General features: G+C 38.2%; 1 long non-coding RNA gene across 1 annotated transcript in view; it reads right to left on the bottom strand.

The window, feature by feature from the left end:
• LOC126151268 (uncharacterized) overlaps positions 1-20,584 on the bottom strand; it is an 87,981-nt gene extending 67,397 nt beyond the window's left edge. The window contains exons 1-2 of the long non-coding RNA XR_007531940.1: positions 20,439-20,584; positions 14,678-14,793 (exon numbers count right to left, since the gene is read on the bottom strand). This is a non-coding gene — a long non-coding RNA (uncharacterized LOC126151268). The remainder of the gene's footprint in view (positions 1-14,677; positions 14,794-20,438) is intronic.
• Between the last annotated feature and the right edge of the window lie 6,372 nt (positions 20,585-26,956).

The raw sequence follows: 26,956 nt of genomic DNA, 5'->3' as shown, positions 1-26,956 counted from the left end.
ATTCAACTCTCCCTGCACAACATTCAAATATCTGTTCAGTGCAACACCATGATATGTCAATGGACTCAAATGGAATACTGTTTTTTACGTTCATTGCCACTCCCCCACGCCACAAGTAACTGCCTGGAAAACAGCCAGCTAACCTGTATTCTGTAAAGGAAGCCTCTGAATTGTCAAATTTTTTAAGTCGTGCTCTGATATACCAATAATTTCAGAGTCAACATCTATAAGCAGTTCACTAATTTTATCTCTAATAACTCTCATATTTTGATGATGTATGCTAATTTCTTCTCTACTTGGAAACATGATGTCCTCTGAGCCCTTAATTAGAGGGACTTCCTTTAAGCAAGTATACCCATCAGATGACTTCAGTCTAAAAAAGGTGCAGCTCTAACACCAACTACTACAGGGATTTTTCCATGAGTGATCCCACCACCACCCACTACACTGTGGCCTATAAGCTTTGCTAGCCTCCCCTTCGCATACCTACTGAGGTGCAGGCTATGCATAGTGAAACCCAGTCTACTGATAGACTCTACTGGCACTACTCCAATGTGAACCATGCCCTGTGCCATCAGTGCCCTCTCCACCTTCCTTCAGGAGAGAAAACAGTGGCTTTATGACACCCATCCCACCCAAATCAGTTCATGCATCAGGTCAGAGGGGGTGCAACATAAAACAATAAGTGGATCATACTGCTAATTTCTATGTAGATTTGACTTGATATTGTGGTCACTGAAATAACATCATGTACACTTTCAACACAAGAAGTTTCATTTTATTTTCCCTTCCACTTCTGAGTGTTTGATTTTTTTATTTTTTTTTTTTTAGGCAGTATAAATAAATAAAAATAGCAGTGCTTCTTCGAATCCCTGAAACACAAATGAAACTTACTTAATCTTTGGGATAGTGCTTAGCTCTTTCAGTGATTTCCTTTTAATCTCATCTAATCTAACCTTGTAAAATAGCAGCCCTTTAAGGTTCTCTTTATTTTTTGAAACAGAAAAAGTCACACAGGGCCATATCTTGTGAACATCAAGGTTAGAGCAACATTGTAGTGTTGCTCATCACTGAAATCCCTAAGGAAGCAGTGAAATGTGGGCACATGCCTTACCATGATTCAAAAACCATGAATTATTTTGACACAAAACTGGGCACTTTTTTTTCAGATAACTTCCTGCAAATGGTGTTGAACTTGCATGCAGTACTTATTAATTGTTTGCCTTTTGGGGGAACTCATGATGCATTATTCCATTAAAATCAAAGAAAACTGTGAACAGAACCTTTACATTTGCTCCATTTACTGGGCTTTTTTGGTCTTGGTGATCCAGGATGCCTCCACTATGACTATTGAGCCTTAGTTTCAATGTCACACACACACACACACACACACACACACACACACACACACACATTTTGTCATCTGTTATGACATGTTTCAGTAGTTCTGCACTGTTGCTGATTTCACTTAGCAACTCTTGAGAAACTTCCATTTGCCGCTGATTTTGCTTGGAATGCAACACTTTTAGCGCAAATTTTGTTGTCAGATGTTCATACCCAGTGACATCTGTACAGATTTCCTGCCATGAACCAGCTGATGTGCCACCATCATTAGAAACTTCTCTGATTGTGATTTGGTGATGATTCATAATCGCTTATCTCACTTTTTCCATGTTTTCATTGGTTGTTAATGTGCTGGAGCATCCAGAATGTTTGTCATGTTCAGCTTCTTCACGGCCATTTTGGACTCTCATAAACTATTGATTTACTCACAGCAGACTCACCAAAAGCAATATTCAACATTTCCAAAACTTCATTACATTTTATGTCATTTTTATAGCAAAATATAGTGCAAATTCTCTGATCCATTTTTAAAACAAATCAATAATAGCCACTCGTTATCAAACACATGTAACCTTCTTGACAACTGACAAAAGACTAAACATTCAATATAGCTACCAATGTACACATACATTTCAGACATACTTACCAACACAACAATGAAAAATTGTGGGAATCAGGCTAATACAATCTATGAAACTACAAAAGTCCCAACACTTTTTGAACACACCTCATATTTTGAATAATTTTAAATCATTACTAATCTGAAAAATAGTACATTCAAATACATTTTCCTTAAAATCATTTACAATCATTGCTCAGAGGCCTGATGTTGTTGATTTCTGTTTCAATGTTAGTTCAGATGAAATACTAAAAGGATGCACTCTTTTTATTCTACAAGAATCAAATTTTATATATATTGAGGTTCATGGCAGAATAAAAAGTATAGGGGTTTATTATTTGCCTGAATTGATTATTCAGATGAAACATCCTTGTTGTTTTAGTTCATGCTTCAATATTGTCTTTTTTCAATCCCCAACTGCAAGAGACACTAAAATGTGTTTCATTTATGACGTAAGTAAAAACATTGGCTACTTTTCAATAGGTGAAATGTGTCACACTGGCGTAGTTCCAGTTTTGGTGGGAGACAGCAACTTTAACTTGTTGGTCCTGGGAATGGGTGTAATTCCCTAAGTTCTTCTTGCTCCCATGTAAAGGGCCCTAGATCTACCACTGACATGCTATTCATAATCAGTTCAACAAGTTCTAATAGGTCCTGTATTTCTTGGAGAAGACACAGAGATAGAACAGTACTTGAGGTACCTTCCTTAACTGTGGTATTTGTCTCTCAGTAGTCCAACCAACACCCATTGACAGGAGGTTCCAGTTCTTTAACAGCAGTTAAGGCAATTCTCAAATGCTTATGATCAACAACAAACTTATCATATGTCTAGAACTGCATTTACTTAAAAATGAACAAAAAACTGTAAAAGTCTCTTTTAATTTCAGGATTTGTTATGCTGCCTTTTCTTTTTCTTTTTTACTGAAGGAAAATGGTGAAGAAAGTTGTTGTGTTCCAAAAACAGGAAAAATTGGATAAAAGTTTACTTATTCCAAAATATATGGGAAAGTTTGTGTCTGGCAACTGTTTCAGAGAGCTAATGCTCACTATCTCCATAAAAAATTAAAAAAATAGGAGACTTTTGTGACAAACACATGTAATATACATTTTCTTCCCTCATGAAATATGCCTATCATCACATGGATACCCACTGATGTTGATGTGTCTGATATGTGGATACTACTTCAAAAATTAGGAGAAAGAACAAATGTAGCTCACAATTGGTGATTTAGTATAAATTTTGTGTGATACTTTTACCTGTCTGAAAGTATGCTATTTATCACAACACAGATAATTTTTGATATAGTCAATGAAAAATAATGGTGAAAAGAATGAGTATGTTTTTGAGTTATTGGTCTTCCTCTCTTGTGCCAACCTCTTTATTTCAGAGTACCATGTGCACCCTACACTCTGAATTATTTTTTGGATGTATTCCAGTCTGTATCCTACCGTAAGTTTTTTTTCCCTTTACAGCTGCCTCTATTATCATGGAAGTTATTCCCTGATGTCTTAACATAAGTTTTATCATCCTGTCCCTCCAACTTGTTAATGTATTCCATAACATGTTCCTATGTTCCTTTGTTCTGCAAATTCTGTAGAAAACCTCCTCATTCCTTATCTGATCAGACCATCTAATTTTCAATATCCTTCTATAGCACCACATGTTGAACACTTTGATTGTCTTATTTTCCAGTTTGTCCATAGTCTATGACTGTGTTCTATACAACAAGCCTACATTTGATACTAGTTGTTGATTTGATAATAGATGTTGACCTGGTTTACTTTATATCTCGTATTTGTTTTGTCCATAATACATTATTCTTCTACAAAGGTAGCATACTCACTTAATTTCTCTGTTAGTGTTAAGTTTGTCAAAAATCTCATTTCTGCTACTCATTATTTTCCTGTTTCCTTAAGTTGCTCTTAGCCCATATATTGTACCCATTAGAAATACGTTCCATTTCTGCAATTCATTCTCACTTTCACTGAGAACGGCAATGTCACCAGTGAATCTTATCACTGATATCTTTTCGCCTTGAATTTTAATCACACTCTTAAGCCTTTCTTTTATTTACATAATTGTTTTTTCAATTAACAGACTGAACAGTAGGGGAGGAAGGCTACATCCTTTTGCCAACCTCTTTATCTCATAGTAGCATGTGCACCTTAGGCCCTCAATTAGTTTTTAATCCAAGCACTTCATTCTTAGCCTTCCATTCTTATTGTTCCATCTTGGTTCTTCCACATGTTGTTGTTGCACATGTTGTATATTACCCATCTTTCTCTGACTACTACTTTTCTCAGAATTGTGAACATCTTCCACCATTTTATGCTACTGAATGCTTTTCTAGGTCAACAAATTCTATGAACATATATTTATTTTTCTTAAGTCTTACTTTCACTATCAAACACAAAGACAGAACTGCCTTTCTGGTACCATTACCTTGTGTGATGCTTAATTGATTGTCATCCAAAAGCTCCTACGTTTTCTTTTCCACTCTTCTTCGCTATCTTCTTGTTAGCAACTTGGAAGCATGAGCTGTAAAGCTGACTGTGTGATAAGTTCTCATACTTATTTGCTCTTGTTATCTTCAAGCATGTAACAGTGATATTTTTCTGGGAATCTGATAGTATTTCTCCTGTCTCGTAGTTTGTACACACCAACTTGGATAGTCATTTGGTTACCATATCCCCCATATTACCTATACCTTGTACCTTATCTAGTTGTAAGTCTTACAACATTCTGTTAAACCCTGATCTAACACTTGATCCCCTGTGTCATCCATATCAACTCCCATTTCTTCATCCATCATAATGACAGACAAGTCCTTCCATCATAGAAGCCTTTAGTGTACTTTTTCTATTTATTCTCTCTCTCTTCCATATTTAACAATGGTATTCCCACTGTATTCATATTGTTGATGTTCATGCTTTTAATTTCTTCAAAGACTGTTTTGAATTTTCTGTATGCTGAATTTCTTTATATTTTTATGCAGTCATTTTACCTTGGCTTCATTCCACTTCCCATTTATTTCATTCCTATGTGTCATATACTGTATTTACCTGTCTTTCCTGAGCATTTTGTACTATCTTCTTTCATCAGTCAATTGAAGTATTTTTTTTTACTGTCCAAGATTTTACTGTTTCTTTCCTTGTAAATAATTTAGGAGTAAAAGAGGCTACTTAATTAATAGCATAAGAGATGAATATTTTACACACACACACACACACACACACACACACACACACACACACACACACGCACACACACACAGAGAGAGAGAGAGAGAGAGAGAGACACCTGTGACCCTACATTTGGCGGCACTGTATTTTGACAAGTGGACTAGGCTGGGGTGCGGGTTGTGTTGGGTGGGTAGAGAGAGTGAGAGGTAGGAGGGAGGAAGAAGTGTTGGCTATGTGTAACTACCATCTAAGAGGGGGGCAGAAGATTTGCTGGCTGGGAATGGGTTGGAATGGATGACAGATGCATGACACAGGCATGTGATACACATACCAGAGCTGGTGAGGTGCAGTACACAATGAAGGTGCCATGGAATCATGGATTGAGATAGGATGACTGGAAAGAGGAAGGGGGAAACATTTGGTAGAGGGTGTGGATATTGAAGCCAGGGGGGCTACAGGAGTAAAGCCTATGTTTCAAGGATAATTACTGTCTGCATAGTTCAGGAAAGCTGGTGCTGGAGAATAGAATAGAATAGAATAGAATAGAATAGAATAGAATCTTTATTGTCACATGACTTGTTACATCCAATCATTTGATTGAAACATTGGTGACTCATCAATGAATACTTCTATGCCTACCTAAGCATACCTTAAAATAATGCTTATACATTAAAATAAGGCGTATGGATGCTCCCAGAAGCACATTACAACATGAAAAGATAATTACATGTTAGATCTCTTCCTCTTTCTTAAAATTTCCACAGTGGTTTAAAACCATTCTTTTGAAGTATTTTTCTTGTTTGTTTTTCTAGTTTATAAACATGGACATACTTCAAAGAGCACATACTTTCATAAAAGTAATATATTTGTATACATCTCAATATTTAGATACATAGTTTACATGATACATAGTTTATAAATATGGACACATATAAAAAGAACATATAGCTCCATTAAGAGGGAACATAAGCAAACACACAGAATGTAATGTAGGAAAAACAGGAAAACAAAACAAATCTAATATCTCATACCTGTCCTCCTCATTTATAAAATCATCCACACTGTAGTAACATTTGCTTTTTAAGTATTTTTCAGTGTTTGCACCTGTGGGTTCCAGCTTGCTGTCCTTCAGCTTTGAAGGCATTTTATTGCTAAGCTTCAAAGCCATGTGATATGGAGTATTTTCAAATAATGTTAGTATGTGGGAAGGTAGCATGTAATTTTGTTTATGCCTTGTTTCATAACCATATGTAAATGAATTTTCCTCAAAAAGGTGTGAGTTTTTTTTTAACTCAAAGAGACGTGTTTTATATATATAAACATGGAAGGAATTGTCAATAAGTCAAGACTTGCAAATAAAGGTTCACATGATTGAGTATTTTTTGTTCCAGTCATAGCTCTGATAATTTTTTCTGTAGCTTGAGCACTTTGAGGAGACTTTCTTTTTCAACTGCCCAAAAAATTATGCCTTATCTTAAACTGATATAAAATATGCATGATACCCAATTTTCCTAACAACTAACCCTCATTGTGTAAACAAAACTATTTAACTGCTTCAGTAAACAATCCACATGATCAGTCACTAACAAGTTCTTGTTTTTGATCACCCCCAGAAATTTAACAGAGTCTGCAGTTACCAGTTCTCTGACTTCATAACTTAACTGTGTTATATACTCAACAGTTTGTTTGGTCCTGAAGTGTACAATTTGTGTTTTTGTTAGGTTTAGTTCATGGCACTATTATTTAACCAATTTTCTAATTCTTGGAGAGAGTGTTTCGTTTTCTGTGCTAATTCTTCAGTGTTTTTACAGCAGACTACTGTTGTTGAGTCATCTGCATACAGAATTGTATCTGAAGTTACCTTACCTGGCATGTCGTTTATACAATATAGAAATAGTAATGGGCATAGTATGGACCCCTGAGATACAGCTGCTTGTATTTCCTTCCAACTACAGCAATCATTCACACCCTTATGTTGTATAACTAATGGGTATGCTTTCTTTGTTATCAAGGCATTTGCTTATTTTAGTGATTAGTTCATTAACAACATGCTCAGTGCTTTGGTCCTTTCTAAATCCATACTGATTATTAAGAATAATGTTGTTTTACATTATGAATTATGAGAAGGAAAGTTGCCATTCACCATATAGTGAAGATACTGAGTCACAGATAGGCAGAACAAAAGATTTTCACACTTAAAATTTTCGGCCAATGGCCTATGTCAACAATAGACACACCTACCCACACACACACACACACACACACACACACACACACACACACACACACACACACAAACACAACTCACACAAACAACTGCAGTTTCAGGCAACTGAAACCACACTGGGAGCAGCAGCACCAGTGCATGATGGGAGTGGCGACTGGGTGTGGGAAAGGAGGAGGCTGGGACAGGGAGGGGGAGGAATTGTATGGTGGGGATGGTGGAGAGTAAGTGCTGCAGGTTGGACAGCATTTAGGGAAGAGATGGGGAGGGGGGAGGGGGGAAATAGTGGAAAAGGAGAGAAATAAAGAGAAATAAATAAAAAAATAAAGTAAAACAAATAAATAAAATAAAAAAACTGGAGGTGGTGGTGGAATGATGGCTGTGTAGTGCTGGAATGTGAGCAGGGATGGGATGGATGGCTGAGGACAGCAACTAATAAAGGTTGAGGCTAGGAGGGTTACAGGAACATAGGATGTACTGCAGGAAAAGTTCCCACCTATGGAATTCAGAAAAGCTGGTATTGGTGCAAGGATCCATATTGCACAAAATGAAGGATATCATATTTGGCAGCGTGTTCAGCAACAGAGTGGTCCACATGTTTGTTGCCCATAGTTTGTCAGTGGCCATTCATGTGGATAGACAGCTTGTCGGTTGTCATGCCTACATAGAATGCAGCACAGTGGTTGCAGCTTAGCTTGTAGACCACATGACTGGTTTCACAGGTAGCCCTGCCTTTGATGGGATAGGTGACATTAGTGACCGGACTGGATAAGATAGTAGTGGGAGGATGTATGAGACAGGTCTTGCATCTAGGTCTATTGCAGGGGTATGAGCCATGAGGTAAGGGATTGGGAGCAGGGGTTGTGTAAGGATAGACGAGTATATTGTGTAGGTTCGGTGGACGGCCGAATATTGCTGTAGGAGGGGTGGGTAGGATAGTGGGCAGGACTTCTCATTTCAGGGCATGATGAGAGGTAATCAAAACCCTGGCAGAGAATTTAATTCAGTTGCTCCAGTCCTGGGTGGTATTGAGTTACGAGGGGAATGCTCCTCTGTGGCCAGACATTGGGGCTTTGGGAGGTGATGAGAGGCTGGAAAGATAAGGCACAGGAGATCTGTTTCTATAATAGGTTGGGAGGATAATTATGGTCAGTGAAGGCTTCAGTGAGACTCTTGGTATATTTCGAGAGGGACTGCTCTTCACAGGAGATGCGATGACCTTGGGTGACTAGACTGTACAGAAGGGACTTTTTGGTATGGAATGGGTGGCAGTTGTCGAAGTGGAGGTGTGGTTAGTGGGTCTTATATGGAAGCCGTCCAGTGTGGCCAAGCGGTTCTAGCCACTTCAGTCTGGAACCGCACAACCACTATGGTCACAGGTTCGAATCCTGCCTTGGGCATGGATGTGTGTGATGTCTTTAGGCTAGTTAGGTTTAAGTAGTTCTAAGTTATAGGGGACTGATGACCTTAGATGTTAAGTCCCATAGTGCTCAGAGCCATTTGAACCATCTTATACACATGGAGGTACTGATGTAGCCATCTTCGAGGTGGAGGTCAACATCTAGGAAGGTGGCTTGTTGGGTTGAGTAGTGCCAGGTGTTGGGGGAGAAGTTGTTGAGGTTCTGGAGGAATGTGGATAAGGTGTTCTCAGCTTTGATCCACATAGCAAAGATGCCATCAGTGAATCTGAACCAGGAGAGGGTTTTAGGATTCTAGGTGTTTAGGAAGGATTCCTCTAGATGGCCCATAAATAGGTTGGCATAGGATGGTGCCAAGTGGGTGCCCATAGCTATACCCCCGATTTGTTAGTAGGTAATGCCTCTTTTTATTTATTTTACTTTATTTTATTTTATTATTTTTTAGTTTTTTATTTATTTCTCACTATTTCTCTCCTTTTCCACTATTCCCCCCCCCCCCCCCTCCACCTCTTCTTTGCCCACCACCCAACCTGCGGTACTTCACTATCCTCCATCCCCACTGTACTATCCCTCCCCCTCCCTGCTCCAACCTCCCCCTTTTGCCTAACATGTCACTACTCTCATCATGCACTGGTGCTGCTGTTCTCATTGTGGTTTCAGTTGCCTAAGACTGCAGTTGTACAGATGAGTTGAGTTTCCGTGTGTGTGTGTGTGTGTGTGTGTGTGTGTGTGTGTGTGTGTGTGTCTATTGTTGACAAAGGCCATTGGCCAGAAGCTTTAAGTGTGAAAATCTTTTTGTTGTTCCTATCTGCGACTCAGCATCTTTGCTATATGGTGAGTGGTGACTTTCCTTCTCATAATATTGTTACATTCCATGCTCAATTTTCCATTGTTTGACTGTTGTTTTTGTTATATTTTTCTAGTTGGTTATACACTACTCGCTCAAATATTTTAGAAATAATTGGTAGTATTGATATAGGGCAAAAATTTCCTGTGTCCTCTTGTCTGACCTTTTTGTGGATAGATCCAACATCCGCTACTTCAGCCTGTCCGGAGAGCAGCCCTCGTCAACAATTGATTTATTATGTGACAGAATTGGGGTGCAATATTATCACATCCTGTCTGTGTTATTTTTGTTGGAACTTCACCCCAGCCCACAGATTTGAGATTTTTTAGGGATTTTATATTGTTAGCCACTTCATAGCAGGATATATGAGTGAATTTGAATTCTACTGATCTGTGCCACATTATATTGGGACTTATGTTTGGAGAAGGGAGATTGACAGTCTTGCTAGAATTTATGAAATACTGTTGAATTCTTCACAAATATGTCTGGAGTTTGTAATCACTTCCCCATCTATTTCTAAGTTATGATTAAAGCTTTTTGTTTCTTCAGCATCTATTTCAGTCCTGACAATCTGCCATACAGCTTTTGATTTATTTGTTGCATCTGATATGTATTTACTGTTTGCCATTTGTTTTCCTGTTTAACTACTCTACCAAATATTCTTTTGTATTTTTTTACATAGTTGACAAACTCTGCATCATGGTTGTTCTTTGCTTCCATGTGCAGTTTCCTCTTTCTAATACTAGAGGTCCAGGGTACAGATAGCTCAGGTAGTGAAGCAGCCATTGAATTAAAGCATGTTATTCTCAGCTGCATGTTGTGTCATGGGGTGGTCAACTTTGTTCTTGGCCACAGTTTGGTGGTGGCCATTCATTCTGGTCAAGAGCTGGTTGGGTCATACAGATATAAAAAGCAGTGCAGACACTGCAGCAGAGGTAGTTCCGAGATGCCTATGCCATGGAGATGTGTTTTTGCAGTACCAGATTTGTAATGGATAGGGACTGAAATGATGAAGTTTATTGTGAAACGAGGGGTAGGATTCAGGAAGGGGAATTTTTGTGGATGGGCCATTGGGGAAGGTTTCAATGGCTTAGGTAGCATTTAAGGAACAGTATGTGATGCTGAGCTTTAGCAGAGGATAGGGATACTTTTCTGAACTCTTTGTGTTATGCAGCTGGACATCAAGAAATTTTAGACATAATGTTCTGTTCTGGCTACAGCACATTGTTTCTGATAATGTATGTAATGTGAGTCTTTGTGAGACTCAGACAAACAGTCTGATATAAAATGATTGTTTGTCTTTTCAGCTAAAACCTGGTCTGTCTCTTGCAGGATTAGGTTATGACAATCTTCCGTTAAGTTCTGATTCTCTCTCTCTCTCTCTCTCTCTCTCTCTCTCTCTCACTGTCTTTATCATCATTCTTGAAGCCTCTTTCCTTTTTTCCTTCTCATTTCATTTTAACAGAACTTCACCCATTTGAATATATGAATACTTTTCCATTTTATTTGATGCAATTCTTATGAAGTTTGCTTTTGAAAATGGTTTCTAAGGTTTTGTTTGTGTTTGTGTTTCCAGAGAGCTGCAAGAATTACTTGAAACAAAGGCAAAGTGCATCAATGAAGTAATAGAAACATATGAGAAACAAGTACAAGAAAAGGCAGAGGAATTTGAAAATGTAAGTTCAAAATTGTAGAGAAATCTCCTGAAAGCATTTTATGATATTCTTATTGAACTATTCAATTGTTAATCTAAGAATATATGTAGAATTTACTTCATATGTGAGGTATTTCTTTTAAAATAGATGAATCTGATATAATTTTAGATAAATAAACTAGAAATTTGAGATACCTCTAGTTCTTGTGAATGGTATTAAATTCAGTTTTCGAAACATGATGATTCAAAAATTTTTTGAAAAAGAAAGAAAGATGGGCAGCAAATGGACACAGCCATTAGTTTGTAAATAGAGTTTATGGTGCCGGGATCCAGGCGTAAGCCTCACAGAGCAAAAATAACAAACATAATTCAAATGTTGAAGTAAGCAAAATCACATACACAGTCCAAATGAAATATATTTTTTCAGTACAAATAAGAATCTGCCTAAAGAGTAGCACACATGAGCAGTTACAAATAAGCAAAATGATCACAAACACTAAAGGGGATATATGAAAGGAAGTGAGAAATATTGAAAAGAAAGAAACATGTTTTCCAATGTATATTGTGCCTAACGTCTTGTGGCTAACAGTTCTCAAATTTTTTCTGCATTTCTCTAAGTCAGACTCATACATTCTCTCAGATGCAATATGCTTCTCTCCATTAATGTTTTCTATTTTGGTTCTCTCTTTTGTCTTGGTCTTTCTGCTTGCTTTCTCTAAAACTTCTGGGTATTTTTTCTGTATTATTAAAATTTTAACCATTTAATTTTTAATTATTGAGGCTTATTTGATAAAGAACCACCAGCACCTTACTATGGTTCTGGAGAATCCTGCATAGGCCTGAGGACCTCTTGAAGTGGAGACATCTCTTGGGGTGTGACACATCCAATAATTTGACCATTGTTGAAGCCTGATTGTCATCCATGGATGCACCTCTCAGCTTGCAGAAAGGAAGGATCTGGTGGCCAGCCTTTGTGACCTGGGAGCGAAGAGTGCTGCAGTTCTATTGGAACAATTGTCCGCCTCGATAGCTGATTGGTCAGCGTGACGGATTGCCATCCTACAGATCCAGGCTTGATTCCCGGCTGGGTCAGGGATTTTCTCTGCTCAGGGACTGGGTGTTGTGCTGTCTTCATTATCATTTCATCCCCATCCAGCATGCAGGTCACCCAATGTGGTGTCGAATGTAATAAGACCTGCATCAAGGTGGCCGGACCTGCCCCGCTGTAGACACTAACAACATCTGGTGTCCCTATTGTTCTGCTGTGGACCCCCAGATCCAACCTGCAATCCATGAAGATATATTAGTCCACACCATGGCACCCACACAGAACAGTGTGGTTTCATTTGCTTCATGTTCTGCATTGGAAGCAGCAGATCCAAAGCATCTTGTGAGGACACCCAAGTAGGAGCTCCTCTGAGCTTTGAACATTGATAGACATGGACTTGTAAGTGTTCAGTACAGAAACCAATTTAGCATACTCTACCATCAGTATTACCATCTACATTGGGTATTGATAGTGCCTCACAGATGTTGCACCTCATTACTGCAACAGCTGTCTCCTCCAGCTATAAGAAGCAGAAGAGGCATGTCACATGGACTGTGCCACTCACACATATGTAGGTGAGGCCAGCAACCAGTAATCACTTGTTCATGCTGTATGAAGTGATCAGAATCTTGTCATATCAGTACACATACAACAATCCTGCTTTTGATCTGGACTGTTTTTGCTGTTTTTGTGTATTTAGCACACAGTTTACGAGAACTCTTGCTATGTTTATGGTTTATACCTCTGTATCAGAGGTGGACAGGAAATTGTCAACAAGGGCTTACCCAGTCATGCAGTCTGAGACTTTTCTGCCTTCCATGTTGGTACTATGGATCGAAGTTACTTGAACTCTGGCAACTGCAGCTGTCACTGCAGTAGCAACAGCAGCAGTGGCACCAGGAACAATAAATAGTGCAATAAAAACAGCATGCTGCTATCCTGCAGCTGTTGTCTCAACAGCAGCAACATCAGTCACTGATTATTACTGTGGCCCCATTGTCATTCACCGGCTTTGATGAGCTTCAGAGAGCTGGGATGTATACCTTCAACATTTGGAATTGCATTGTCCTGTTTATCTGCTTATAACGTTTCTGATACATATTGAAGTACTTTACTCCAGCAGTCATTTGTACAAAGCAGTTTAAAAATTGTGACATCTCTTGAACCCTAGTGATTTATCCTTCAGTTAACTATGTGGTCATATATGCACCTAGTTGCAGCTATGCTACAAATTAATCAGTCTCATAATCAACAGGGATAGTATTATTCAGCATAAGCTGATTACTTTCAGGGTCTTGCATGGCAGTGCAATTTCCTTTGTCAGAATTGTAATGTTTCCTGTATGAAATCATTGATTTATGATGTGGGTGTGTACCTAGCCCCTAATAGGAAGGATACAGCTAAAGTACTAGCCACACATCTAATGCTGGTCTTTGTGAAGTTGCAAGATTGCTAATTCATTCAATGTAGCTCCAAAAGCTGAAACTACCCTCACTAACAACATTCAAGTGTTAGAAGGAGTTAGTCATTCTCATGGACAAAATCCAGCTGATAATTCTGATGATCATCTACTTTTTATGTTCGTAAGTCTCACCCAATTCATGGGCACCTGTATCACTGGCATCTCATGAAAGATGTAAGTATGTCAATCTTAATGATCCCATAAGCACTGAATAAACGCTTTTTTTAATAGTATGCCAGCAGGTCAGAGACGTCTTCCACTCTTGACACTGAAGCACTTATATACAAGCTGAAAAAGTGCCAGTCATGTCTCATCTGCTGCAGAGACCATTCAAGAAGTTGTTGGCTGCACCATGTCATGCACTGTTTTGTGTCTGGAAAACTCAGGTACCTGGCATCTGTGTGTCTACAAGTTGTTCACAGACATTCGGTACCAATACAGTTCAGTGACAGTACATCACTCCACACATTCACGTCAGCTTACAAAGCAGTTCTGCCAGCATCATAGAAGGTGACACTGGCTCATACTTTTTGCAACCAGGCAGTGGAGTTACCATCTCATTCATCAGTGAAGATACACACCAGCAGATTGGCTCACTTTCACAGTAGATAGTCAAGTGATAAGTCATAGGTTGCTGTCAAAAGATTACCTCTCTCCTCGGAGAATTGTCACACACAGCTAAGTATGAAATCATTGAGTGTGTACTAATGGTCTTAATAATGAAGTCATGCAAATTTGGTGTCCAAAACTAAGCCATTTGTGACCTCAGTTCTCTTTTAAATACCTACAAAGCGATTTTTGAACCATCAGTAGGTTGTGTAAATAATGTTAATGCTGATATGAAACCTTCAGCAGTACCAAACATTTATAGAGCTTACCTGCTACTAGTTGCTGTCATTAAGGCTGAACCCATATAGCTTCAGGAACAAGGCATCTCTTCACTGGTCTCCATGGTCTGAATGATGTGAAATGGTGCAAAAATTGGCAGTTGACCCTAAATAACAAAAAGTGTGAGGTCATCCACATGAGTGCTAAAAGAAATTCATTAAACTTCAGTTACATGATAAATCAGGCAAATCTAAAGTCCATAAATTCAACTAAATACCTAGGAATTACAATTACAAACAACATAAATTGGAAGGAACAGGTAGAAAATTTTATTGGGAAGGCTAACCAGAGACTGTGTTTCATTGGCAGGACACTTAGAAAACGTAACAGATCTATTAGGGAGACTGCCTACACTATGCTTGTCCATCCTCTTTTAGAACACTGCTTTGTGGTGGGGATCCTTACCAGATAGGACTGACAGAGTACATCCAGGGCAGCACATTTTGTATTATCACAAAATATGGAAGAGAGTGTCACTGAAATGATACAGAATTTGGGCTGGACATCATTAAAAGAACGGCATTTTTCGTTGCGGCGGAATCGTCTCACTAAATTCCAATCGCCTACTTTCTCCTCCAAATGCAAAAAATATTTTGTTGACACCAATCTACATAGGGAGAAACAATCATCATGATAAAATAATGGAAATCAGAGCTCGTATGGAAAGATATAGGTGTTTGTTCTTTCCACGCACTATACGAGATTGGAACAATAGGAATCCATGAAGATATAGATGTAGAACAAGTCATTGGGCAACACTTAAAGTTGTTATTAAAAAACATAATGGGTTTCCTACATTGATCTCTGCCGTATGCCTCCTCCATACATTTGTTAGCAAAACTATCTGGACATCAATATTTTTCAAATATTGATGTAAAAGACACTTAGCTACAACTTCCATTAGATAGTGAATCAAAACAGCTGATGGTCTTAAATATGCCATGCAGCTTGTACCAGTGTAATCATTAACCATTTGAGATTACTAGTGGACCCAGCATATTCTATAAACTCTTAGAGCTATTGATTCAGGAAGTTCCACCCCACATTAACACTTTAAAAGACAATCATAACAGGTGTGCAGCAAGTGGAGCACTAAAGGAACCTTGTTTCCCATTTCATACAGCTCTTGGAAAATAGCTTGCATTGTTAATCAGACAAGCGTATGTCTTTTGACTCCAGCTGTAAATACCAGGGGCATATCCTCAGTAGCAGCTGTATTACTCCAGCTCATGACCATGTAGGTATGGTTACAAATATAGAAGTGCCCACTAACCTCAAACAATAACAAGCTTTTCAAGCCAAGATCAACTACTGTACAATGTGTGTACCCAAGCTCAACAAACTGTGCATCCACTTAATCAGCTGTGCAAAAAGAGCACAAAATTTTTGTTGTTGGCTTCCTGTCAGCAGGTTTTTCAACAGCTTAAGTATTGTCTCAAAACAGAGCAATGCCTTTCTCTGTATATACCAGGCTTGAAATAGATGCTTTAATGGAGGGGTAATTTTATCCCATAAATTGTCAGATAGCTATGAAAGATCAATCACATACACCTGCAAAACATTAACAGCAATAATTTACAGTGTAATGAAGTTTTGTGTGTTCTTGTACAGCAGCAAATTCCACCTGTTAGCTGACCACAAACCTTGTTTTTTGGGTGTTGGTCTAAGCTACTGAAAATGACAGATTGTCTACAGTGATGGGTATTGTTTTTAAGTAGATACAACTACAAAATTTCACTTTCACCCCATTGGGCATCTTGCCAATATAGTTGCCCTGTCTTACCTTCCCAGTGCCCTGTCATAGAGTTTCATCACCAGGAAATGGTTTGTTTTTCCTGTTATCAGCACCTCCAACAAACCCTGGACAAATTCCCACTGACTTCTTGTACTGAATGTACAAATAAACCATTCCACCAGCTTCTTTGACACTGAATGGAAGAGGGTTTGGTAAGATGTTTAATTCCATTGCATGTGTAAACCCTTTTGAAATCAGTAGCTTTCAGCTGATGTGTCAATCTCTAACATTTGGGGTGGATGCTCTGCTGTGAAGATCTATTCCAGGGATTCCACTGTGAGTGCTGGTGTCTTTTGGAGATGGACAACATAAGAGAACTGGAAGAAGGGGTCCACAATGACTGGCTGAATTGATCCCAAGAAAGGGCCCAGAAAATGGCATGAATTTTGTCCCATGGTTGTGTAGGTACTGTCAGGACAGGAAGCAGCTGGGGTGGGCCTGCCTGGTGTGCTCAGAAAATGATGCTCCATTGAACCGCCCATGCAACACTGTCATTCATACAAGTCCAGTAGATATACTTACATTCTAGTTGTCGAACTACTAGGGGATAGTTTTTCTAGAGTTAGTCAACCATCTGGAGCAATTTCCCTGTGGAACTGATGAAGCAGTTGAAGCATCTCATCTAAGATGGAACCACCACTCAGCACTATTTGTCATCTTCTGTAAGGAGCACCACACCTTTCTGAATCTGAATTTGGTGCCACTGATGGAAAAGAAAAAAGTACTGGAGCAAAGGCCAGGTGATGCTGCACCAGAGGCCTTGATAGGTGAATCCAATATGGACATGTTGCAGGATTCATTGTGGATGTGTGTCACTCATAGATGCTGTTGCAACATCCCAGGAATTTACAGGGAACCTGTCAAGCAATTGCTCCAGACAATTGACTAACTCTAGACACACTGTCCCCTAACAATCAAATCCAGGATCAGTATCTTCCCAAAGGCAGGGGAAAGTATTTGCATTAGAGTATTGAGAAGAAGTGTGACAGGGAATGGAATATTGGAAATTTTTGAAATAGAGAGCCCATCAATGAAGGCAATGTCCCGTATATTCTGTCAATTTTGCCTTAGGTCGAAAAAGTGATAAGCAATGTATGGTCAGTGGTAAGATGAAATTTGCAACCATACAAGAAAATGTGAAATTTATGAACACCAAATATGATAGACAACAGATCCTTTTTGATCTGAAAATAATGGTCTTGGGCTAGAGTAAGTGTTTTTGGCATAAATGCAATTGGCTACATGGCACCCTTATTTAAGTTATAAGAGAGAACAGCCCAGATGCCATCTGGAGATGCAACTGTTGCCACCATCAGTGGCAGGTGAGGCTGATAAGTCACAAGACAAGGTGCTGATTGGAAAGCAATTGCTATTTTTGAAAAGCCAGATGGCATTATTGTGCCAATTGCTTGGTTAGCAATGCTGCCTGGAGAATAAACTGATCAAAGTAATTCACTTTTTCTAAAAATACTTGAAGTTCCTTTCTTAATACAGACACAGCCATTCTGAATAGACTTTATATATTCTCTGGTGGACCAAAGATCTTCACTGATGATACAGCCTAAATAACTGACTGCTATTTAAAAGAAAGTACATTACATTTAAGACCTTTGTATGCAAAAATAAGGTGTATATTACGCAAATGTTCTTCTGTTGTGTGCACAGTGGCCGCAATATCATTAAGATCATTCATACATTACAGAATCCCTGCAGTACCCTGTTCAAGATACCAAAACATTCATCTGGATGAGGCAATGCATAAAAATCAGTGTCTCCTTGTACAGTAATGGTTTGCATGAAATGTGTACAAAACCAAAAAGAGCCCCCAGCTTCATAATCAACACTAAAAGTGAAACCCATGGGCTGTAGGAAATGGGAGACAAAACATATTGTTGCTCTAATCTGCCTAGGTAAATTTTAATCTCATCCTTTGTGGCCAATGAAATCGGATGAGTTTTGCAAAATTGCGGACTTACTCTTGGCCTTAAGACAATGTGGGCCAGAAAGTCAACCGCCTTCCCAGAAATTCTTTCAGATAGTAGTGAAAATTGTTTATAAGATGTATCAATCATTTCACAGGGTACTGATGAGCCAGTGTAGTGCACTTCATGATGTAATGAAAATTCAAAGATGGGATACATGTTGAGACCAAAAAAGTTCTTAATTGACAGATTGCCCAATCAAAAATGACTGTTTGAGAGACCTGATTATATGTGACTGGCAGCTGCCAAGACTTAAAAGTGGTGCCTCATGGTGACTATACATCCACAACTTTTATTGCACTTGGTTGATGAAGGGTGTTTCCACACATAGACTGATTAATGACAGGGGCCATTGTGGTAATATCTAAAAGAAAAGTCACTGTAATTTCTTGCACTTTTGAATGTAACAAAATTTTTCATGATCCCAGCACATAATCACTGCCTGAAATGTTGGAATGTTATAAATTTGAATCATCTGGGGTCAATATTTACTAGGCTACAGCATACATCTGCTATATGAACTCTGTATAAACACCTATAACAATCGTTCAATGTGAATATTCCCATCTGTATTGCAAGGACAAAAACTCTGGGCAACTTGGAAAGAAATTACATCACTGCAAACAACATCTGGTACTAGCCTGAATTGATGGAGTATGAGAATGCTTGACCACCACTAAATGGAACTGTTCCAGAAACCCACTGCACTGTATATTATGGCTCTGGGATACATGTGAAATTTCAAAGTCTGTTGATAAAATTTGTATGTGGCTTGTGATAATTCAAATGCACAAGAAATTTGCATTGCATCAGCAAGGAAAGGGTCACATTTTCGTAAGGTTGACATGCAGACGCACTTATCTGGGACTGAGAGAATCACTATATCATGTATTAAATTCTGCATTTTATTGACCCTCCACATATAGGTAAATTGACATTTTCTACTCTGACCCTGCAAATCCACAATCAAAGACACTTAACTTACAGTGTCTGACTTGTAGTATGGCAAGAATTCTATCCCTGCCATTTCCATATGCATTTTGTTGGAAAAGTGCTCATATAGTGAAGAAGATATGTCAGGTGAAGGTAATACTGATGGATCAGATATTATAACTGTGCATTCATGGAAAGCAAAAGTCCTGCTGGTGATGTGAACATTTTATACCATGCCCTTGAAAGTCCATCATGAGATATTTTAGAAATATTTCCCCAGTGTTCTTGGAATTTGTTAAATGGCTGAAATGTTAGGATAGCTGGCAGTGCCTCTGACTGTTGCAGTGTAGAACTGCTAAATGCTTCACCAATTTGTGATCCTGGTTTTCCTGTTACTGCCAAAAATTAAGAAACGTCCATATACATAGTAATGCTTAATTAAACAAAACTAGAACCTCATTGATGCCAATATTTTAACACTTGATTTAGGGCCTACAAACATTTCATTATCATAGATTAAATTGTCTATTGGTCCATAAAACCAAACAATAATAAAGCTTAATTTAAATTAATGTAAGTCCAAGCTTGACCATTTTATTGTGCATGGGTATGGCAATTCTAATGTTAGACACCGTACCCAATAAGTCTTTCAGTGACAGAATTCACACACTCGTCCAATAGAGGCACTATACAAAAATGTTATACCAGGCCAGTCACTTGTCACACGTTAATTAGAAATAATGGCAGTCACTACTCAAACACTAATCTAATCCAGTCTGGGTAAACTACAGTAGCAGTCAAAAATCACTTGGGAGAGGCAGAGTTGTATAACAACAGCTAGCAAAGAAAATCTGAGAGTGAGTAGCCAGTTGGTTTTATATTGGCTTGCTATAGTTTTTCACATGACCAGCCTGTGATATCTGTGACATCCTGATAAAGAAGGCCTAGCTGGAAGTGGGCAATGCTTAACATATTGTTATGTTGGTGTCTTTATTTGCACATTCTGTGGGGTTAAAACAGTTTGAATATCTCAGTACTCACTCCACAATAGAATGAAAGCACTGTTGAGGACAGTGCTTCTCCACATCTAGGATGGAATGTTCAGTATTTCTGCTCTGTACAACAGATACATCCTTTAAGTTGTGATTAGTATCATTGAACACATCTTGTTTTATATCAGTCTGAAACATAATTGTGATGACAATCCAGTGGACAATACAACTTATCTTTGAACTCAAATAGAAATTATAGGAATGCTATTTCTTACTAAACACTTTTTACTTATAACTGAGTCAGTTACAATATGAGTAATGGCTTTTACTGCAACATGTGTTGATCATTAGTTGCTAATAACATACAGCATTGTCCTATTTCTCAGTAAATTTAAGTGCTGATTTGTGTCATCATAGTTCACGTGTAAACAACATTTTGTTCATTTTTTATTATTTCCTTAGGATACAGCAATGTTCACAATTAGGGATACATTTCATAATGATTGCAGAAAGAAAAAAGTTAAAGATCTTATGATCCTGACTTTGAAAAATTATGTACAGTAAATCAGAAATCTATTAGTATTACTAACTTTATTTTATTTCCCAATACAGCTTCTGAAGCAAGTAGAAAAACAAACACAGAAACATGAAGAAATAAAACAGCAGATTGAAGATGATGCTGACCATGAGACAGTAGATCTAAGGACAGTGTATGAACAGTTATTAAGAGAGGAAAGAAATATAAGTGATAGTTTTAGAAAAGAAGCTACAGTTTGGAAAAACAGACTTAAAAGGTATTCATTTTAATTAAACACATCTACACAGATCATATTGCATGGACTTTTAAGTTTATTTATCAGTGTTAAGGTGTTCTTTGTACAATCCATTTTTGATGAGGTATATATCTTATTTCAAGTGTGGAATTAAGTAATTTTGCTGCACATTTTGAAGTAATTCAAAAATTTTATGGCTAAATAACGTTACTAGTAATTTTGCTCTGTTTTGAAAAAAACATCAAAATTTTTATTCATGGGCAATGCCAATAATTTGAGGCATCCAGTGGCAAGAATGACACTCACTTCCCACTACATTTACATCTTCATGGTTTTTGTTAGTGACAGTAAAAATCAGTAACAGCTGAGCAATGACTCACATCAATCATAATACAAGGTACAAAAAATTTCTTGTAGACTTTCCCTCATTATCTACAGTTCAGAATGAAGCAATGAACTCTATTACAAAGCCATCTAATAGTCTCTCATCTAGCATAAAGAAATAACTTGAGAATCCCAATGAGATGGAAAGAAAATTAAAAACATACTGTATTAGCAACTCTTTCTGCAAATTATCTGAATAGCTTGCTTAAAGAATTCATAAGTTTTGTTTGCTACATGGCAAGTTGCTGTGTTGCTCAGCACTGTGAATTTTGTTTTCCACTCTGATGTTGAGCCTTACGTGAGACAATTTTTCATAGCTCTCATAAGCTCCATTCTCAAATGTCAATGTGATAGGCATCAACGCTGCATAGTGCTGCCACATATGGAAACCCGAGTTAACTTGTCTAACTGTAGCAGCTGTGTTGTATTTATTACATTAATGTTAGTAGGCATTGTAATCAAAGTTTTCAACATGCTTCTTTCTTTTTGTGTAATATTGAAGAACATGATATGCTATAATATAAAACATGGTCCAAAAGGCTTAAAACCACAGGTTATATGATTTTCTAAAATTTTGAGTAAATTATATTGATAAAGCATAATACTAAAATAAAATTAACTATTTTTATGAGAAATGTAATTAATTTTTCATTTCTAATATACTTCACAGTACTGTTCATTTTTGAGGTTAAGAATATTCAAATTTAGTATTATAATCACACTTATTGTCTTCCATAATTATTCAAAAAGTTAAAATTATTAGAAAAACACTTTTGTCTATGAAATATTAATTAGTAGCGCCTCTTTGGTTAAAAATCAAGTATATCACCTGTAAATACATATCTTCATATAAAAATTTCCATATCTCTTTGATTGTCAATAGCTTAGTCATTCAGTCACAGAGTAGTAAGTTTGGAGTTGGTATGTCATGATGTGAGATGATGTGAAGTGTCTGTCATGAAAATGAGATGGTGAAAAATGAAAACCAATATCGGATGTCTTACTAAGATCTGAGATGAAGAAAATAAAAGGAAGGATAAAATTTCGCCATGGAGCAGTGTCCTTATTTGTCAAGAAATATCAAATCATATTCCTGGATGACAGTGACTATTGCAGTAAGCCATATTATCAATGAAAATCAATGAGAACCAGATGAGTACATTTTAAACTTAATTATTATTTTGAACTTCCTCCTCCCTCAAAATGATTATACATACTTAGTGATATTTTACCTAAAAAGTGCACAAGAGCAATTGATGATTTTCATTAGTGAAAAAAAGGGGTTAATGATAGCATGAAATGACTAGTTATTCATGTGAAAGTCTTTCTGAGGAAGAGTTTGTACAGATTTTAGAGGACTCTGTAATTGCAAATGAGAATAAGCATGTTTTTGATGATTATAGTGATTCATTTGTAAATGAATGGGTGGATGGAGTACAAGGACTGTCAAAAGTTGAGGACGGGAGAGAGTGGATGGGAGTTACAAGAATGAAGGATATGTTGAAGAGAGGGTTCCCACCTGTTCATTTTAGCAGAACATGTTGGCAGGAAGAATCCAGATGGCATACACCACAAAGGAGTTGTTAAGTCAAGCACATCATTTTGGGTGGCATGCTCAGTAACTGTATGGCCCACCTCTCTTTTGGCCATAGTTTGATGGCAGCCATTTCTCCAAAAGTCTACTTGTTAGTGGTTACACCCACATGCATTGCCACCCAGTGGCTGCAGCTTTGTTGATAGACCACATGTCTGCTTTTCCAGGTGTCCCTTGCCTTTGATGACACTAGGAGATGCCTGTGACAGGAATGGGGCAGGTGGTAGTGGGAGGATGTAGGGGACAGTTCTCACATCTAGCTCTATTACAGGAATATGAGACATGGGGCAAGGGATTGGTTGCAGAAGTCGATTAGGGAATTACAAAGGTACTGCATATGCTGGATGGGTAGCAGAATGCCAGTGTGGGAGGTTGGAAGTTGTAGGAAAGAGAGTGGGGAGCATATTTCTGAATACAGGGCATGACAGGTAGTCAAAACCATGGCAGAGAGCATAATTCGGTTGCCACAATCCAGGATGGTAATAAGTCACAAAGCTATTATCCTTTGTGGCCAGCCAGGGGGTATGTGGGGCAAAAAAAGTACAGAAGATGGGAGATCTGTTTTTGGACCACTACCTTCCCCATTCTCACTCCAGCCTCACACATGCATTATATCCCCCCCCCCCCCCCCCCCCCCCGTGGACCTACAGAGTTCTTTCCTCTTCTTTCTTCTTCCCTGCTTCTATCTGCTTGCTTTTTACCCCTGCAGTGCAGCACCCTATGCTGAAATTTGAAGTCCGCTATTCAGTCCCAGCCACATCACTACACCCTGCCACAGGCAGCACTGCAGTGTCTCTCCCAACCCCTACCCTACAAATTTTCCTCTTGCTCACCCACACTTCTTCTTGAACCCACTATTCACCCAGCTGAGATCGCTGCTCACTGCCATTAAACCTTAGTGCCAAGAGACAACAGTGACTATGTGTGTGAGTTATGGATCTGCTTTTAAATGTACCTGTCTCCTATTCAAAGCCTCCCCTATGTAGTCATCAGCAATCCATCCATTTTGTTCTTGTTATTGCATTTTGGGTTTTTCCATTGTTTAATATACCAATACAGATACTTCTCCTGTAATTTGCAAAATGTGCAATTGTAACTCACGACCATCAGTTTACTATGAAGTATTATATGCATGACACTAATAAACTTGTAAAGATTATTCTAAAAAATATCCCATTGTTCACATAGATATACACTAAAATTCAGAGGAATGATTTTTTGAACAAGGTTACTGCTGTTAAAATTATATGAAGGACAAACGTAGATTAAAACTGACACTACACACGTCAAAAAAAGTTTTGTGTTACCGTGGTTCCCAGAAATCCTGAAGACAGACATTGACTGTGAATACTGCATCAGACACACAGTCCCTTTGACTATTCAGAGATGTGACTAAACCTGCCCAAACATGTAAACAACCATGCATGAGCATTGCCTATTAGACGGAGGGGGTCCGACAGCCGATCACTTCCAGTCATTCCACCAAGAAGGAGGTACAAGGCTCATATTGTCTGTAGTTCAGCCATGCCTGGATGGTCAGTACCATGGTTCAATCATGTCTGCATTGTTACTTTGTGCCAGGAAGAGCTCTCAACAAGGGAAGTGTCCAGGCATCTTGGAGCGAACCAAATCAATATTTTTCAGACATGGAGGAGATACAGAGAGACAGGAACTGTCAATGACATGCCTCACTCAGGCTGCGCAAGGGCTACTACTGCAGTGGATGACCACTACCTATGGATTATGGCTTGGAAGAACCCTGACAGTAACGCCACCATGTTGAATAATGCTTTTCATGCAGCCACAGGACATCAAGTTATGACTCAAACTGTGCGCAATAGGCTGCATGATGCACAACTTCAGTCCCAACACCCATGGTGAGGTCCATCTTTGCAACCACAACACCATACAGTGCGGTAAAGATGTGTCCAACAACATGCCGAATGGACTGCTCAGGATTGGCATCATGTTCTCTTCACCGATGAGTGTCGCGTATGCCTTCAACCAGATAATCATTGGAGACGTGTCTGGAGGCAACCCGGTCAGGCTGAACACCTTAGACACACTTTCCAGTGAGTGCAGCAAAATGGAGGTTCCCTGCTGTTTTGGGGTGGCATTACATGGGGCCGACTTACACCGCTGGCGGTCATAGAAGGTGCCCTAATGGCTGTACGATATGTGAATGCCATGCTCCAACTGATAGTGCAACCATATTAGCAGCATACTGCTGAGATAGTCATCTTCAGAATGTGCCATTGTAACTCACAACCATCAGTTTACTATGAAGTATTATATGCATGACACTAATAAACTTGTAGAGATTATTCTAAAAAATAACCCATTATTCACATAGATATACACTAAAAATCAGAGGAATGATCTGTGCCCCCATCATGCACATCTTGTAAATGTCTTCCTCCAGGATAATGACATTGCTCGACTAGAGTGGCCCCATGTTCCCCAGACATGAACCCTATCGACATGCCTGGGATAGACTGAGAAGGGCTGTTTATGGACAATGTGACCCACCAACCTCTGTCAGGGATCTATGCCAAATCACTGTTGATGAGTGGAACAATCTGGACCAACAGTGCCTTGATGAACTTGTGGATAGTATGTCATGGTGGATACAGACATGCATCAATGCAAGAGGACATGCTACTGGGTATTAAAGGTACCAGTTTGTACAGCAATCTGGACCACCACCTCTGAAGGTCTCTCAGTATGGTGGCACAACACGCAATGTGTGGTTTTCATGAGCAATAAAAAGGGCAGAAATGATGTTTACATTAATCTCTATTCCAATTTTTTGTACAGGTTTGGGAACTCTCAGAATCGAGGTGATGCAAAATTTTTTTTAATGTGTGTATAATATGAAATACATTTTTTGCAACATTCAGCATTCAAAAGTACAGAATATATCACATCACACAGATATATTCTGGTACAAAAAACATGAAAGCATGTTTAAATTGCATGTAAAAAGTTATGGTATAGAAATTTTCAATGAACTAGGTCAACTGCAGCCTCACTACACTTAAAACTAAATGAAATAAATAAATCTTTGCAAACCAAACTTGAATATTGTTCTGCTACAAATACAAATATATCAGTTCACTATGGTCCTAAGAGTTCCTTCACATGGAAGGCTCACAAAACGACTTTAATGAAAACTTCCAGTAAGTCAGTGAAAGAGGAACATACGAAGTGATAATATTATTCATTTCTATAAGACTGTTTCAAAACATAAGCTGAATAAATGAGCAAGTTTCAACAAAAGCATGACAACAAACTACCAAACAGGAACTTAATAAAGTTCTATGCTTTTGTGCCACAAGGACTTGATTCATTCAGTGTAACTTCCTCCAGCCCGTTATTTAATGCAGCTCCAACAATAAGAAGGCAGATGTATTTACAATGTGAATGATTCTTCTCACTTGTCCAGTTGTACTTTGATAAACTACTATTTAATATATTCAAGTGTGTGTGTAGGTAGGTACATATAAATTAATTTGATTTTGTAATTTAGTTTGTTAGTATTTTACTACTTCCATTTTCTTTCTTTTGAAACACTTCATCTGATGATGACTTGCTAAGATGTCAAAACCAATTATAATACTGTTTGTATGGTCTGTAACTGAAAATCCCATGTCATGTAAACTATATGGTCTGCACAGGGTTTTTTTTCCTTTAATCAAATTTTTATGTTTTTCACAAATTGCAACACCTTGGTCTTTCCTAAATATACTTCTCACCAAAAAATGATTCTGGTAGCTAGAGCCCAACATTTTTGTTAAGAATGCCTTTTGCACTATT

The sequence above is a fragment of the Schistocerca cancellata genome, chromosome 1 (genome assembly GCF_023864275.1).
Source record: "Schistocerca cancellata isolate TAMUIC-IGC-003103 chromosome 1, iqSchCanc2.1, whole genome shotgun sequence".
Classification (NCBI taxonomy): Eukaryota; Metazoa; Arthropoda; class Insecta; order Orthoptera; family Acrididae; genus Schistocerca; species Schistocerca cancellata.
Note: the sequence above shows the minus strand (reverse complement) of the source record. Positions and strands in the feature narration are given on the sequence as shown.